A 16,688-nucleotide genomic window follows, 5' to 3' on the forward strand; every position below is an offset into this window, starting at 1 on the left:
GAACAGGTGGAGGGCCAAGATGACTAGGACAGGGAGAGTTTTGTAAATAACAGTAACAGGGTTCAGGGGTCAGAGTAGGCAGGATTCACTATACGGGATCTTCTAGAATATAGCAGGATATTTGCTTTTATTGTTTTTCTGCAATAGACTACTGTCATTGTTGCTTTCCCTGCTTTTATGGTAGGTTGTTCTTTATTGGACACACCAGAAAGTACATCCAGCAAGGCGGAGATCAAACTGTGAGTTGTGGAGTAGAGTGCTGGGGGTCACACTTGTGGCCTCACACAGGCCAGGCAAACCGTTCACCACTGCGCCATATCTGCAGGCCAGGATGTGAGTTTTTATGAGATGATTAGCCTTGGAGTCCCCTTGGTGACATGACCTGATTTCTGATTTGAAAGCTTCACTTGGTTTCTTGTGTGGAGAAGACTCCAGAAAACGCTCTGAAGCAAGAGTGTCCTGCCGAAAGGTTCTCTGGAAGCTCAAACGAGAGATAATAGTGTCTAGTGGGAGTTGGCCAAGTGGGTGAAGGAAGAGTGGGGAGTTTTTTCAGAATAGTGTGGCTGGACTTACTGGTAAACTTGATGTGGAAAGTGAGGGGGCAAGGAAATGAAATATTACTTTTAGATGTTGGCCTGGACAAGTGGGCAATTAACTGGGCCTGGGTAGACGGGAGAAGAACAAGTTTAAGTGGGTGGGTGGAATCGGGAGTTCTGCTTGGACAAGTTAGGTTTCAGAAACTTATTAGTCATCCATCTGGAGATGTCAAGCAGGCAGCTGGAGATGAGTCTGGAACACATGCTTGGTGCAGGAATAACCAAGGGGGAGTTATTTATGGAAAGGAGCTCCAAGCTGGGAGACGATGTGACACGGGTACTGAGCCTCGCCTCTCCCAGGAGTCAGCTTTCTCGTGCATAAAATCAGGGGGCTGGCTGGTCTCTAAGTCTGTCTTCTATCTAGGTCAGGGTAAAATAGAATGTCTGCATTTAAATTTACAGAACAAAAAACCCAGAACAGGCTTGAGACCCACAGACAACAAGGGGTGTCTCTTGAGAATGGGAGTAGAAATGACTCTTGTGTAGAGAGTGTGGGCACTGGGAAGGAAGCAAAGAAACAGTAGAGGCTATGCCCTGAATCTTCACCATAGGGCTGGGAACTGATGTCCCTTGTTCATCTTCTCATCCCCTAAACTCAGACCTGTGGCTTGACCAGAAGCAGAGCAACTCAAAAATGATGTCCATCTAGGACTGTTTCCGATTCTGTTTTGACTCTTTTGTTTTGTTCAGTTTTGTTTTGGGCCACACTGAGTGGTACGAAGGGCCTACTCTAAGCTCTGTATTTGGGGATGACTCCTGGCAGTGCTTGGGAGACCATATGTGGTGCTGAAGATCAAACCTTGGTTGATCACATATGAGGCAAGTGTATTATCTGTATTTCTCTTCAGCCCTGGTTTAACCTTTTTGGAGATACTTTCCTAAATTGCTAAGCTGAAATGTCAGTTTATCTTGCTTCTTTCTGAAGCAGTCCTTAGCAAAAAGAGGTTACTGTTTTGATTTTGTCTTTCTATATTACAAAGTACTCTTCCATCTCTGACCATTTCTATGATCAGCAAAATAGCTCTGTGGACTTGAAAGGCTTTTCTCTGATCATATACTCTAGGGATGAAGAAACTGAGGATCAGAACATCCAGGCAACTTGCACACCATCACACAGGCAAAGTAGAATTGTTTTTTGTGGATCCCTAATTCTTGCCTCATTTGATGATTTTACTGGCCTTTCCAAACTGAGAGATCTGATCAAAATTACTTGGGCAAATTATGGTTTCTTGGTTTTGTTTTAGTTTTGGGCAACACCTGCCAGTACTTGAGCTTATTCCTGATTGCATGCAGGGATCATTCCTGGCTGACTATAGGAACTGTATGGGATGCTGGGAATCAAACCTAGTCTGCTGTGTGCAAGACAAATACCTAACCCAATGTACTATCACTTCAGCCCCTTCTTGGCCAAATTCTATTTTCTTTTATTTTGTTTTTGGACCACATTCAGTGACACTCAAGGGTTACTCCTGGCTATATATTCAGAAATCGCTCCTGGCTTGGGGAACCATATGGGATGCCAGGGATCGAACCCAGGTCCATCCTGGGTCAGCCATGTGCAAGGCAAACGCCCTACCACTGCACTATTGCTCAGGCTCCTTGGCAAAATTCTTAAACATTGCGATGCTCTGACTAATTATTTAGTGCTTTGCTTTTAGATGAAAATGTAATTGTAAATGACTTTGGTTCAGTTTTCCTTGGTGCTTTTTTAAGCCTTTCTGATGTTATTAATGGGATCCAGGACACATTTCTGACTTATTCTGAAGCACTCCAAAGAGAACCATTAGACAACGTTGTATGTTTAAAAGTACTAAGTTTTCTTTTCCACTCTAATATTATGCAGAAGAGAAGGATAAACCACAGCAATGCTACTAGTAGAGATTAAAATGTAAATTCATGCATGGCAGTGAAGTGCTGAGAAGGCATATGGCCAGGTGGTTGTGATCCAGAAAAGCATTACATCGGGCTGTGAGTCAATGGTAAACAGCATGTTGTGCATGTGAGAGATTTGGGTTCGGTCCCAGCACAGAAAATAAATAAAAGAATGATGATGATGATGATGATGATGATGATGATGATGATGATGCTAGAACAGAAGAATAAATACCCTTTCTGCATAACATCTTAATCCTCCAAAGAAAACTGAAATGGCCATTTTGCTACTCCACAGTCTGAGCTTGAGCATTTACAAGGAACTGTGAGAATTTCCCTCTCTGGGAAGACGTCCAGGTGGGAGTCTGGAAGCATGAAGATGTCTGCAGGCATCTGCCTTCACTTAGTGAGAGGCTGATCTGATGGTTGAATTAAATAGCTGGAGCTACTGATCAGAGGAGTCATATGTGGCCCTGCTACATGGGAAGGATAACTTGATGTGGAGTCTTCATGGAATGTCAGTGTACCAAAGAGAGCACCCCAGAGAACAAAGGGGTGGTGTGTTAGACAAACCTTTGATGTTACATGCCAGTGCACAGACATATTCTGTTGGTTAAAGCAAGCCATTTACCTTTTAGATTCAAGGTAGAGGACAGAGAACCCAACTCTGGATGCAGGGCTGGCAAGGTCATATTGAAGGTCATGTTGGAAGGAGACATTTGGAGTCATATTTATCAGCTATTGTGGAGGTGTATTTCCATTCTGAGTTTCACTGACAACAGTGAAGGGATATACTCATCATACAGCATGGCAATGAATCTGATGCCAGTTATAACTGCCTATGCCTGAAATCAGTCTCCTAACCAGCCAAAGCAACTCCTGAGAAGTGACTCATCCTGGGCTATAAGACACACAATACAGCAATGAATCTGGAGTCTCAGTTTTCAAATAGCCACTGGACCTTAAACTTTAGTGTACATTAAGTAATCTGGGAAAAACATTATATACAGATTTCTCTCTCCACCCCGTACCCTGTAAAATAAATCCTCACATTGTGAAATCACGACACATGTATATTTCCATCCCCAGGCAGACGAGTCTGAAGAAGGGCACAGTGGCTGTGAGGAATTAATAAATCAAGCCAATCAGGCAAGAATCATGGAGTCAGTTTGGTTCTCTCCTTATGGTATCGTCCAGTGCCAAAGCCATACTGCCTTTCTTTATTAAACAAATACCAATTCAGCAGGTGGGGGAAAGTCAAGTGATCCATGTGAGCTTTTGTATATTGAAGAGAGAGGTTTAAAGGAAAGAGAAAGATGGAGGAACGCCTTTGTTTTGGGTTAAAGGGTCATCGCACACTGCTCTAGTTTAGTTTGTCAGTTGCAGACTAGGAAACTGCAGGATTTGGGGTGAGTATTGGTATAACGGACCCATGGCACATGCTTTGAGGATCATTGTTCAAGAGGCTCCCTCCAAAGAATGAATTGGATGTGCTTTGTTTTGTTTTGTTTTGAATTTGGGGTCACAAACCACTGATACTCAGGGCTACTTCTGACTCTGCACTCAGGGATCACTTTTGAACACAGGACTGTCGTGCTGGAGATTGAGTCTGGATCAGGTATATTCAAGGGAAGCATCCTACTTGTACCAGCTCTATAGTCCTTGTAGCTTTTTTTTTTTTTGGGGGGGGGGCCACACCCGTCGGTTCTCAGGGGTTACTCCTGGCTATCTGCTCAGAAATAGCTCCTGGCAGGCATGGGAAACCATATGGGATGCCGGGATTCGAACCAACCACCTTAGGTCCTGGATCAGCTGCTTGCAAAGCAAACATCGCTGTGCTGTCTCTCTGGCCCCAGTCCTTGTAGCTTTTGATGAGTCATTTTTAATGATAGATAAGTATTTGTCTTAATATCTTGTCAGGGTAGGTTATTCTCATACTGATCATTGGTTCATGGTCTTTAAAATAAGCCCCCTTCTGGCTGGATCAGGTACAGCAGGTAAGGAGCTTCCCTTACACGGCAACAGGTCAACTTCATGCACACTTTACAGTATTTAAAATGTTTTACGATCCTATCAAGGTATTTCAATTTTACTTTTCAGATTCACCCATTTAAGATGCTAAAGCATAGAATGTTGCCCATGTTTTCACTTTGCAAGTTGTGCTTTTATGTGTGGGCGCCTTACATAATATAATCTCCACAAGCAAGGGAGAGTTGGAGGATACATTAATTCTCCCTTTCAGATTTGCCCACTGTTGGTGGCGATAAAAGCAAGTTTTAGAAGAAAGGCCTTGATTCTACTGTACCGCCTCAAACATATGCCAAGTGAGCTGTTTGCCATGGGGACGACTCATCCGTTGTTATCACCCTACAGAGAGCAGCTAAAGATCCTCGGGTCTGCTAACGTCAAACGGATATGAGAACTCTACACAGATGATTGCTTGCTCCGAGTCCCAAATTGGAAACATGAGTTGCCCACATAAGAAGTTCCAACTCACTTGACAAATGATGCCGCCAATGCTCCTCGTGAGTCCTTGTTTTTCTTAAAAACTGGCGTGCTTTCTCATTGTCTCAGACTCGGAGGTTGTTTGCCTATTCAGGAAATAATAATGGACAAAACTCAAGTGGAAGATTTCCTAAGGCAGAGCAGAAAGAACAAAGTATAAAAAAGGACAAGAAGTTCCACTGCTGAAAAAAAAAATAGTTGGAGATGCCTGCTCTAAAAAAGCCACATTTTTCGGAAAGTGAGCTGTACTGTTTTATTTTTAAAATGAGATGCCTTGAGTGACACACTCATCTCAGTGGGCATTCTGTGTGCTGCCCTTTCCCCTTCATGTTCTTCTACTTTTATTTGCCCTGATTGTCTTACCCCTAAACAAAAATAGAGAGAGAAAACTGTACTGCATACTTTCCTAAGATGTAGAAATTCTATTTAATGCGTTTTGCATTGTAAATTAAGAATGCCCACAGTTTAAAACATCAACAACTTTCAAACGTTGCTGTGACAAATTATTTTAGGTGAGGCTGCTCAAAATACCTCAAATTCTTCATTGAGTATAAAAATAAATGTTTCCCGTTTCTGAGATCAAGGTCAAAATAGTTGCTCCAGAATATATAAAGAGAAATAGCTGTCACAAGACTATACAAACTTCCTATTACAGTCCTAGGAATTCTATGCCTGGCCAGCCTCTCTTAGTCATGAATTATACAACCAAACTCGAGGCGGGAGAGAATATCCAAGGGTTAGGGCAATAATGCAAGTTAGCAGCCTGTATGCTGCTAACTCCATTTTGATCCCTGGCACCATATATGGTCCCCAGAGCATCTCCAGGAGTGAACCCTGGGCAGAGAGCCAGAATACTGCTGGGCATGACCTAACACCCCTCCCAATAAAAAGAAATACAAGTGTATTTAAATTGTTTGTTTTGGGGCCACACATGGTGGTACTCAGGAATTACCGCTGGCTCTGTGCTCAAGAATCATTTCCAATGGGCTTGGGGAACCATATGGGTTGTGGGGATTGAACCTAGATTGGTATTCAAGACAAACATCTTACTTTCTGTGTTATTGCTCTGGCCCCAAATTTTTAAAAATAAAGCCATAAAAATAAAGCCATGGGGCTGGAGAGATAGTACAGCAGGTAGGTCCTTGTCTTGCACACAACAGACTCAGGGTGGTCCACACCATCTCTTATAGCCCCCCAAGAACCACCAATAGTACTTCCTGAATGCAATACCTCAATGAATAACCCCTGAGCGCTGCTGGATATGGCCCCCAAACAAAACAAACAAAGTGAAACAATAAATAAAATAAAACTGAACTCAGATGTTGGTCTTAGCTAGTGATTTAACAGATTGTTTATATGGGAGAAAAAACTGATCAATGGGATCCCATAGGTAGTACAGGAGGTAAAAGCTCTTCTCTTGCATGCAGTTAGCCTGGGTTTGAACCCCGATAACCCCTATAACCACCATTAAGAGTCACTCCCAAATACAGAACCAGGAATAGCCTCTGTCACTCCCAAACACAGAACCAGGAATAGCTTCTGAGAATCACCAGGCATGACCCCAACACCCTGCTTACCTCTCCTCACTCTCCTCAAAAGAAATAATCAATGTAAACAAAAAGGAAAAAAAGAAAAACAGGGTGGTATGGCTTTTACAATTTTTTTTGTCCAAAATTCTGAGTTTTCTGAAAACATTTTCTCACTGCTATGGCATGAATTTGTGAACCTCAAATTATGTAGCCTAGAAAAGGTGGGAATTTGGGAATCTGGACTGTCCATCATTCTATCTTGCACACAAATCCTGACTTCATACTGACTAGCTGTGTAGACGCAGGCAGGCATGTCTCTCTCCTCTCAAGCCTCTGTTTTCCTCTTTCTAAAATGAGGAAAATGACATCAACATGCCAGAACAACATGAAGAGGAAATTATTTACATCTCTCACTCTAGTGAAAAGTATGGGATGAGAGTTCAAAAAGGAGTCACTGTTAAGAGCGAAGAATGATTATGGCAGCAAAATAGAATATTCAGAAAAAAACACTATCCTGCTGAAGCTTGAGATCACAATTTATTATGACCTCAAATGTGACACAATAATGTTCACCACAATCCAATTTTCCTTCTGCATCAAACTGAATTCAGCGGTGCAACTAAGAACAGGTTCTTTGAAAGGATTCTAATTATCTTTTCCAAGTGAGGTGTGAAAGTGAGCAGGTCTGATGATGGAGCAGTTCTCTGCTGACAGCATTTTCTACTGAAGTTATCCTTAGAGCTTGGAAGACTCTGCAATGAATATGACACTCAGTTCCTTCAGTGCTGACAAGTGCTAAGCACTAGCTTTGCATTGGACACAGTAAGTCAGTGCATGATCTCTTACTATTCACTAGATTAGGATGAATAACTAACTGGATGCTAAATGAGAAGAAAATGTAATGAGCTTTTTTAATGAAGTCCCATTCTAAGTTGCTTTTAAGTCTGATCTATTCTAAATGAGCCCAGTTTTATTCATCTAAATATTATCACCTAATCCAATCAGAAATAGTTCAAGAAACAGCCAGGAGGCAGTTGCCTTGCACTAAGCTAACCTGGGTTCGATTTTTGGGATCCCATGTGGTCTCCTCCAAGCACCTCAGGAGTAATTCCTGAGTGAGAAACCAAAAGCCAGGTGTGCCCCATCTCATCCAAAGAAACAACCAGTATAACAACCAATAAGAAATCAATTAGGTGTATGGATTTCATTGCAGAGGTCAAAGGTCAGCATGAACCAGTCTTTGGCTTGGGTTTCACTCTCATAGAGGCTGCCCCTGTCCTGCACCTGGTAGAGTGCCAGGTTGCAAATATCATCATTTAGGAACAGAAATCATTTTCTGTTATCTCATTTAGTTATAAACAGGTAATAGGTAAAAAAGTGACATATTGCAGACAGTAAACACAAAGAAAATAAGATGCTGGAAGCCAGAATACAGCACATGGGGTATTACCCTTGCGTGACACTAATCTGAGTTCAATCTCCAGCATCCCATATGGTCCCCTGAGCCCTTCCATGGGTGATCCCTGAATGCAGAGCCAGGAATAAACTCTGAGTACCACCAGGCATGAACAAAAGCAAAGAATATGATATGACTGATGGGTGCTTTCTCTCTCTTTTTTTTGTTATGGGAGTTACATATGACAATAGGGCCACATATGATCATGCTAGGCTGCGGGGGTGAGGTGGGATATGGAACCCAGGGCCTCCTTCATGTAAGCCACACGTGGGTCCTCCTCGAAATTTCTCTAATAGTCCAGTGATTGTGACATGGAGGATGGTTGAGGTTGGAGGAGACAGAATGATTTTTCTTTCTCTGTAATCCTTATAGATTCATTTATTTCTCCTTCCAACGAGACTCAACTGTAGATGCACTTTACTTTTATTTCAATTTAGATTTTACCCTTTAGTAGAAATGTCAGTGTACATGCAGTTGTAAGAAAAATCCCCTGGACAGATCCAGGGTCCACAACACTATCATCCTGTGATCTCACAGCTGGGATGGGGCACTGACATGGTCCAGACAGACCTTTCCACCTACATTAGGTCCCTCATATTGTTCCCTTCGAGTCCAACTCCCACTCCTGCCCTTGGTATCCACTAATCTCTTCTGCATGGCTATAACATTCCTGAGAGCAAATCACAGTAGAATCATGCAGCCTATAGCCTTTTGGAACTGGCTGTTGTCTCATTCCTCACTTCTAGGTGACTCACTCAAGTTGTCAAAAGGAGCAGCAGTTGCTGAGAGGGGGTTCTACAGGGCGAAGGCACCATAGCACGTCCATTTCCTCCCCTTCATAGGGCATCTGGTTGTTCCCATTTAGAACTGTTACAAGCAGAGTAGTCATGAACTCCTGTGTACAAGATTTTGTCTGGTACAAATTTCCATTTTTCTTGGATACCCAGGAAGCAATTACTGAGTCATATGTACTTTTTGGTCTTAGTAGAAACTTCAGGGGGCTGGAGGGATAGATAGTACAGTGGTTAGGGCACTTGCCTTGCATGCAACCAACCTGGGTTTATTCCCTAGCATCCTATATGGCCCCCTGAGCCTGCATGCAGAGCCAGGAATAATCCCTGAGCATTACCAGGTTTGGCCCCAAAACAAAAACAGGGAAGAAAGTGCAAGTTGAGCTCTAAAATGTCAGTAAATGTAATGAGTAACGCCATGTTCCAAGTATTGTTTCTTTAAAAAAAAAAATAATAGGGGACACACCAGGTAGTATTGTGATAGAGGGACCAGGCTCAAACTCAAGCCCTGATAGGCATGGGTTCAACTTCTAAGCCTGATCTGGTACTATTTTTTTTCTTTATGTTTTTGACTCACATCTGGAGGCACACTTGGCAGTGCTCAGAGGACTAAGCAGTCCTGGATATTGAACCCCAGGGCTCCCACTTGCAAAGCCTACACTCTAGCCCTTTGCTGATCTCTCTGGCCATCCATCATAGTTTTAAATTTTATTTTGGTGGAGGGGGTACACCCAGCAGTGCTCAGGGATTACTCCTAGCTCTGTTCTCAGGAATTATTCTTGGCAGTTCCTGGGGGACCATATGGGATGCCAGGGATTAAACCTGGGTTGGCCATGTGCAAGGCAACCTACCCACTGTACGACCCACTCTGAGCCCCCCATCACTGGTTTATGTTTTATTTTATTTTTTCAGTTATTCTGATTGGTACAGTGATTACAACTACTGTGGCTTTAAATTGCATTTATCTAATCACTAATAATGCTAGGTATCTCCGTATGAACTTATCTGCTATCTGAAGCTCCTCTTTAGCACTCCGAGAACTCTGGAGCTAGATTCAGGTATGATTAGCATGGTTCTACTTCCCTAGATTGGGCATTTTCCCCACAGTTTTCTGCAGGAAGTTAACTAAAGGCTTCATATTCAAATAAGTCTGCCAAGTCCTCCCAGGTCTTGTGCATCCAACAACCATACCTGTATATGCGCCCCCACTTTCCTACTCAGTGAAAGACTGTCTGGAGGCTGGTGAGCCCACACTTTTAAGTAGGAGAGAGAAAGTCAAGTAATATCAGAAACCTCAACACAGTTACACTGTGTGTGACTAGCAAGGCCACTGGATCCAATCATAGGAAGCTTGGGATGGAGGAAAGACACTGTGTGAAAGACACTTACAGAACAGTCATAGCCAAGAGTGTTAATTAATTAATATAAGAGTGGCTCTTGGGGCCAGAACAATGGTAAACGTACATGATAGGTCTATTCAAGGTCCTGCATTTCAGTCCCACCATCTGGACCCCAGGACACTAGAGTGTGATCTTCGTGTCTTCCATGTTCTGGTGGCTCTGAGCACTGACCCACCAGACTGCATGTCAGGCCCAAGCCTCCCTAGAAGTGGTTCCTATACAAAACAACAAGCAACACTGAGCTTGAGAGAAAGTACAGAAGTTAAGGCATCTGCCTTGAACAAGGACAACTCAGATTCTATCCTCAGCATGACATATAGTCTCTTGAATACCACCAGGAGTGATCCCTGAGCACAAGCCAAGAGTTAGCCCTGAGCTTGGCCAGATGTGGCCCCCAAAACAAAAAAATAAAAAAGATCTTTTTAATAAAAAAAAAAAGGCAATAAACACTGGCTCTAATCTATCTATCTCTTGGATATAATGCTATGGATAAAATGTTCTTTACAGAACTGGTATATAGAGGAGGGCCCTTCTCGAGCTCTTAAAACAAAATCCCTAAGGCAGCAGCACTAGGAAATTAGCTGCAAATGTGTTACCAGGTCTCACTTTTTAGCTGAACATCAAACCTGTGAATCACTCGTTATTTCTCTGGGAGTTGAAACTCATTTGGCCTTGGCTGGAGCTTTCACTGCAACACAATCTGTTCATAGAAGGCTGATTGCTATGAACTGCCTGATTCGTCACCTCTGCAAACATACAGATGAGCCAGAGTCTTTGGAACAAAGCCATGTGCCCTCTACTGGGTAAGACCCTGTGCTGGGCAGGTTAAAGACTCAAAGCATAAATGTTCAATTACAGTCTTAACTAAAACAGAAATCTGATCAATGATGTGCCAGGCCCTCCACACACTGAAACACTTTACAGACTTCCTTGCCTAACCACAGCCCCACTTCATTTATGAGCTAACTACTGGCTGCATTCTTGGCCTGGTTTCAGGGCAGTGGAAACAGTTGTAGTTGCTACCTTAGTAGAAACCATTCCTAGGTTTTAAAAATACTATTTTACCTCCACTCATCAACGGCCTCAGAATGTGCAGATGCACTTTCCCCTCAGTGTATGCACTGGGCAAGACAAAAGAGAATGCATGAAACTGGGGTGGAGGGAGCCCCAAATCACCCTGGCAAACTTCTTGTACTCACAGTACAGGAGACAAACACAATGGGGAAGACAAATGCAATGAGGTGCTTTTCTATGACTGTACTTCAAACCCTGTTACAGAACAACTCATCAGAATACAACTTCGAAGACAATGTTTATACTCAGACAATACGGGCTTACCACGCTGATGCCACTACTGATACCATTGCTTGATTAGCACAAACCACAGTGCCAGTGTTGTGTTAAGGTTATCTTGGACTCGGCATCGTAGATTATGGAAACCACAGAGGACTTTTGTTTGGTGTGGTTTTGTTTTCAGGCCACACCTGACAGTGATCAGGGCTTATTCCTGGCTCTGCACTCAGAAGCAGTGCTCAGGGAACTATAAGGGTGTGTCAGGAATTGAGCTTGGGTCAGCTGTAAGCTAGGTAAGTACCCTAACCACTGTAGTACCACTCCAGCTTTTAAAATAGGACTTTTAAAATGAAACTACTGATGACAAATTATCTCTTGTCATAGTCATCCAGGGCCTTCTACATCTTTGGCTCCTTATGAATAGCAAGTGTATGCAGGCATTTATTCTTAATCCCATCTCTGCGAGTAATATTGCCAGTATTGCCCAGGCTACCTGGCCAAGCTCTGAAAAGAAGCCCCCTGGCAGGAAAACAGAAGGTGAGGGAAGAGAAGGGACCATCTTCCTTTTTCTAACTCTTTCTGGTCTCCTGACAATGGAGGACAGTGATGGCTACCATTGCCGATTGGTGCGCTAGCACCAAGCACAGATGTCTCTTCAGAGCATCAGTCATAAGCTGTAATGTCTCTAACAGGGAGAATTTGACACATAAGACCCTTGTAAATTATATAATAGCAAAAAAACATATAGGATTTGGAAAGATAGTACAGCAGGTAGGGCATTATGATTGATCCAGGTTTGAGCCCAGGCAACCCATATGGTCCCCCAAACACTGCTAGTAGTTGCCGAGTACAGTCAGTAGTTAAGCCCCAAGCTGCTCGCACTCTCTCTCTCTCTCTCTCTCTCTCTCTCTCTCTCTCTCTCTCTCTCTCTCTCTCTCTCTCTCTCTCCCTCTCTCTCTCTCTCTCTCTCTCTCTCTCTCTCTCTCCACCTTCCTCCGTCCCTCCCTCACCTGTCTCTCTCTCACACACACACACATACACACACACCAGAAAGAAAAACAAAGACAAAAATATACCCCATCTGCATATTTAAAAGCAAATGAAATCTGAGCAACCTTTCCACTAGATGGCAGTCATCACATAAATTTGCCAGAAACCCAATCCTGTCATAATCAACAAATGGATTAACTGTCAACATGGTGGCTTATAAACTACCATGTAGTGAAAAGTGGAGTCAAAGTGGAGTGTGCCTAAAGGACTTTCAACACCGTTTGGATATGTGGCTGTCTTGACTTGTCCCCAAAACACATAGCTAGGCTTAGCTATAAAGCAGTAACGTAACCTTAAAGAAATGCTAGTAATTTGCACAGTGCCTATTGCATGAAGGCTGGAAGAGGCTGTCCTACAGTCTCTCAGCTATCCAAGCCAAGGGGCCTCCAGGATCATGCAGCTGCATTATCCCAAACCTGGGGCTTTCTGTGTTGCTTCAGCAGGGAAGGGTGACTGGAGACCAATGCATTGCATTTCTCATAGCCAGGTGGCTAGAAACATCATGCAATCTCATTAGATCCAGTCTTGGAGGAAAATCAAACTTTATCAAATTCTACCATTGTCTACCATCCTGTTCATTTCTAACAGGATGCTTTTCTGCAACAGCAAGAGAACTTGAGGTATTAGCGGGGCACTGCTGCTGTATCCCCCCTCCCCCTGAATAGGAGCTATTTCTTTTATTATTATTTTTGATTTTTTTGGGCCACACCTGGTGGCACTAAAGGGTTACTCCAGGTTCTGCACTCAGAAATCGCTCCTGGCAGGCTAGGAGGACCATATGGGATGCCAAGGATAGAATATGGGCTCATCCCAGGTCAGCCATATGCAAGGCAAACAGCCTACCGCTGTACTTTTTGCTTCCGCTCAATAGGAGTTATTTCTAGGTGAAGTACGGCTAAGAGATGTGAACTACAACAAAATGCACAGATTAAGTATCTGTAAGTGCTCCATTCTTGTTATCCTAGTTTTTCTTGCTATTGCATAATGTCTAAGGTTCTAATATCTCTATTGGATTTCCACTCTTTGATAGTCAAGAAATATGGCTTAAAAGTCATAGCAATTAAAACTTCTTGTATGAGAAAAATAATTTTGGAGGAATCACCCACCCCCAAAAGAAAAACATTCTTTGTGTGTTTTCTGTTACTTGCAGTTGAATTTTACTCATACTAATATGATGCCAAAATACAAAGTCTGGGCTGTTTTCCTAATATCTATCTTTTCTCTCTCCCCTCCATGTTCAAAATTGCTAGACACAAATCTGAGCAAAAGATCAAGGTTTCGGCTGGTCCGAGTGCAGTGGTGTTTACAATTAATTGATCACAGCCAGTTACAAATTTCTTTGTTCCTTCCTTCTTCACTCCCACTGCTTCACTTGACTAGCCTAAGGAAAAAAAAAGATCAAGGTTTCTAAATCTGTTGATGAGGTGAGGCTTTCCTAACATTTCATCCCTCAACTAGGCAGATCCCTTACTTCTACTAATGGAATTTCTCAAGGGTGTCATCATAACCACCAGGACAGCAGGAAAAAGGCTGCAAAAAGAAATCTAGAAGGCACCATCTATTAACACCGAGGTACAGATCCGCCTCATAAACTCATTATCATAGCAACGCCCTTCTCTTCTGAGGTGGGCAGTCAAGACTAAGGGGATACTCTAATCAGGGTCTCAAATGAGCTCTAGCCTCCTTTTGGAGAGTCCTTCATTCCTCACTTTTGCTCTTTTCTCTGCTCCATCTCTCTGAGTGCCCACTCTCTCTGACGGGCAGGCTGAAGTCCCAACTTCACTCCCTGCCACATGACTGCAGCTCTAGTGGGGACAAGCAGACAAGTGGCTGGTCAGTCTTCAGTAGTTAGAGCTGGCAGAGCAGGTGCGAAGGCCAGGAGGCATTGCTTGGTGCCTGGTACACTGGAAGAGAACCAAAGCGACAACTTGAAAACACTGCCCTAGGTGAACTTCTCAGGGCCACAAATGTGTTTTTAATTTCAATTCTAAAGTTTTTTTGGTTGTTTTTAGACCACATCCAACAACACTCAGAGCTTACTTCTGGCAGCCTCAGGATGTCATATGGGATACTGGTTATTAAACCTGGGTTGACTGCAATTAGAGAAAGCATCTTACCACTGTACTATAACGCTGGCACCCCATTTTTATTGGTGGGCTTGTTTTGTGTTTGGGCCACAACTGGTGATGCTAAGCAGTTATTCCTAGTTCTGCACTCAGGAATCTCTCTCCTTCCCACCCTGTCACCCTTCGTTTTTAAATGATAGGTAAACAGCAGTTTCCCAAGACTTAATACTCACAGAGAAATGTTGTTTCTGTCTTAAGCCCTTCCTGTGTGACTCAGGGCACTAAACTTGACATCAGCTGCGACATCTCTACTATGTAAACAGACTGAATGGGAAGGTGTTAAAGCTGTCACTTCTTGATAGAGCTCAGGGAACAAGCGTCAGTAAAGAAAAATCACAATGGGAATCATCTTGAAAAGCAGAAAAGAGGAAGACAATTCCAGGGAGAAGGATGAGTTAAGATAGCAAGCTGGAAAGTGTCTTGAGTTTCAGGCACAGCAACTCCACCAACTTCTCTGTCGGGGGCTTACAAGTCAATACATTGGAAAGCCAAGCTGGGGCTTACCAGAAGCTTTCTATAAGAACTAGACTTGAACATAAAGGAAACTTGGGAATCTTCAAAGCTTCTGAATAGGGTTGTGGCACAGGAGCAAGTGGCAGTGTAGGGAAGGACATGAGGTTCAGGATGGAGACTTGTAGAAGGCAGAGAGGGAAACAGGGTCCAGTAATGCTTTAGAAGCTGTCTGCAGAGTTCAGGCAACAGGTGAAGAAGACAGAAAATTCATTTCCTGGGGCTAGTGAGTAGGGCACCTGCACAGGGCCGACCCAGGTTTGATCCTGACATTCCATATGGTCCCTCGAGTCCAAGAATGATTCCTGACACAGAGCCAGGAGTAAGCCCAGTCCATCAGTGATGTGGCACCCGGACCAATATATACGTATCAATCTGCAAGCACATCTCCAGCTAGTAAGGTCCTTTGCTTCTCCAGCTAGCTCCTGACTCACCTGCATAGCAACACGATGCTCACGTATCCCAGGGATCTGTCAGTGCCACTATGCAGTGCTTTCTTCGTTAGTTTTGGGGATCCTGCCTCCTTCCATTGTTTTTTTTTTTGTTTGTTTGTTTGTTTTTGTTTAACCTCCTTACATCTCAGGGAGGAATTTTCGTTTCCCTTTAAAATAGATATGCCCGAGTCCTCTCCTCTCCTCCACTCTAGCAGATGAGCTCATCTAGCTCAGAACTGTCACCTTTGCACTGGATTGAAGACTCACAAGCATCTGCCTCTAGTGGCTGGCGAGCAGCCTATACTTGGTTGTGAAGTGTGTTCTGGTATTCTGCTTTCCTTTGCATGCCCTATCATTACACCTACATGGCCAAGCTACCCCACGCCTCATCTGATATGTGCAACAGGGACACCCAAACTTTTATCTGGCATATTTCAAGTTACAACACCCTGCTCTGAAACAGTGGAGGACCAGACAGAGGCAGGAAAGAGCAGTGGCCAGGTCTAGAGTAGCCACAGAGACTCAGAGAGGGCAGGGGTGAATCTGGTGAACACTATAGGGCTCAGAGCTAGGGAAATCCCAGACATTTGAAGTCACTTTTCAAAATTTTGAATTCTGATTCCCAACAGCTCCAGGATTCCTTTTTATTTTTTTTAATTCTTTAATACATACTTTTAATTTCAAGTTGCTTTAAAGTGTTCTTTGAAAGCGAAAGACTCAAAATATGGATTTGAATGAAATCTGCAAGAAACCTATGTGGGAGGCAAGTCAAGTGTGATCAGCTTAATTTAAAACCCATTCACTCGCTGGTTTGTTCCAACATTTATTGAGCACTTTTCAATGTGCCAGGCATGGTGCAAGGCGTTGGGTATAACAATGGTTAAGACACAGTCCCTCAAGGAGCTCACAGTCTAATGGTAAACTACGGAGTAAACTGAGGCACAGAGTGGTAAATGACTTACCCAATGAGGTAGAAATAGCCAGGTACTTGAAATGCGAGACTAGAGCTGGCGAGAGGGCAGGGTATTAAAGTAAACCTCATCCAAAAAGCAAGGCTGCAGACTGAGACCTATTACAAAATCGGCTTGCGAAAAGGTAAAAATAGCTTCCACTTTCACAACCATTG

This window comes from Suncus etruscus, chromosome 12 (genome assembly GCF_024139225.1).
Source record: "Suncus etruscus isolate mSunEtr1 chromosome 12, mSunEtr1.pri.cur, whole genome shotgun sequence".
NCBI classification, from domain to species: Eukaryota; Metazoa; Chordata; class Mammalia; order Eulipotyphla; family Soricidae; genus Suncus; species Suncus etruscus.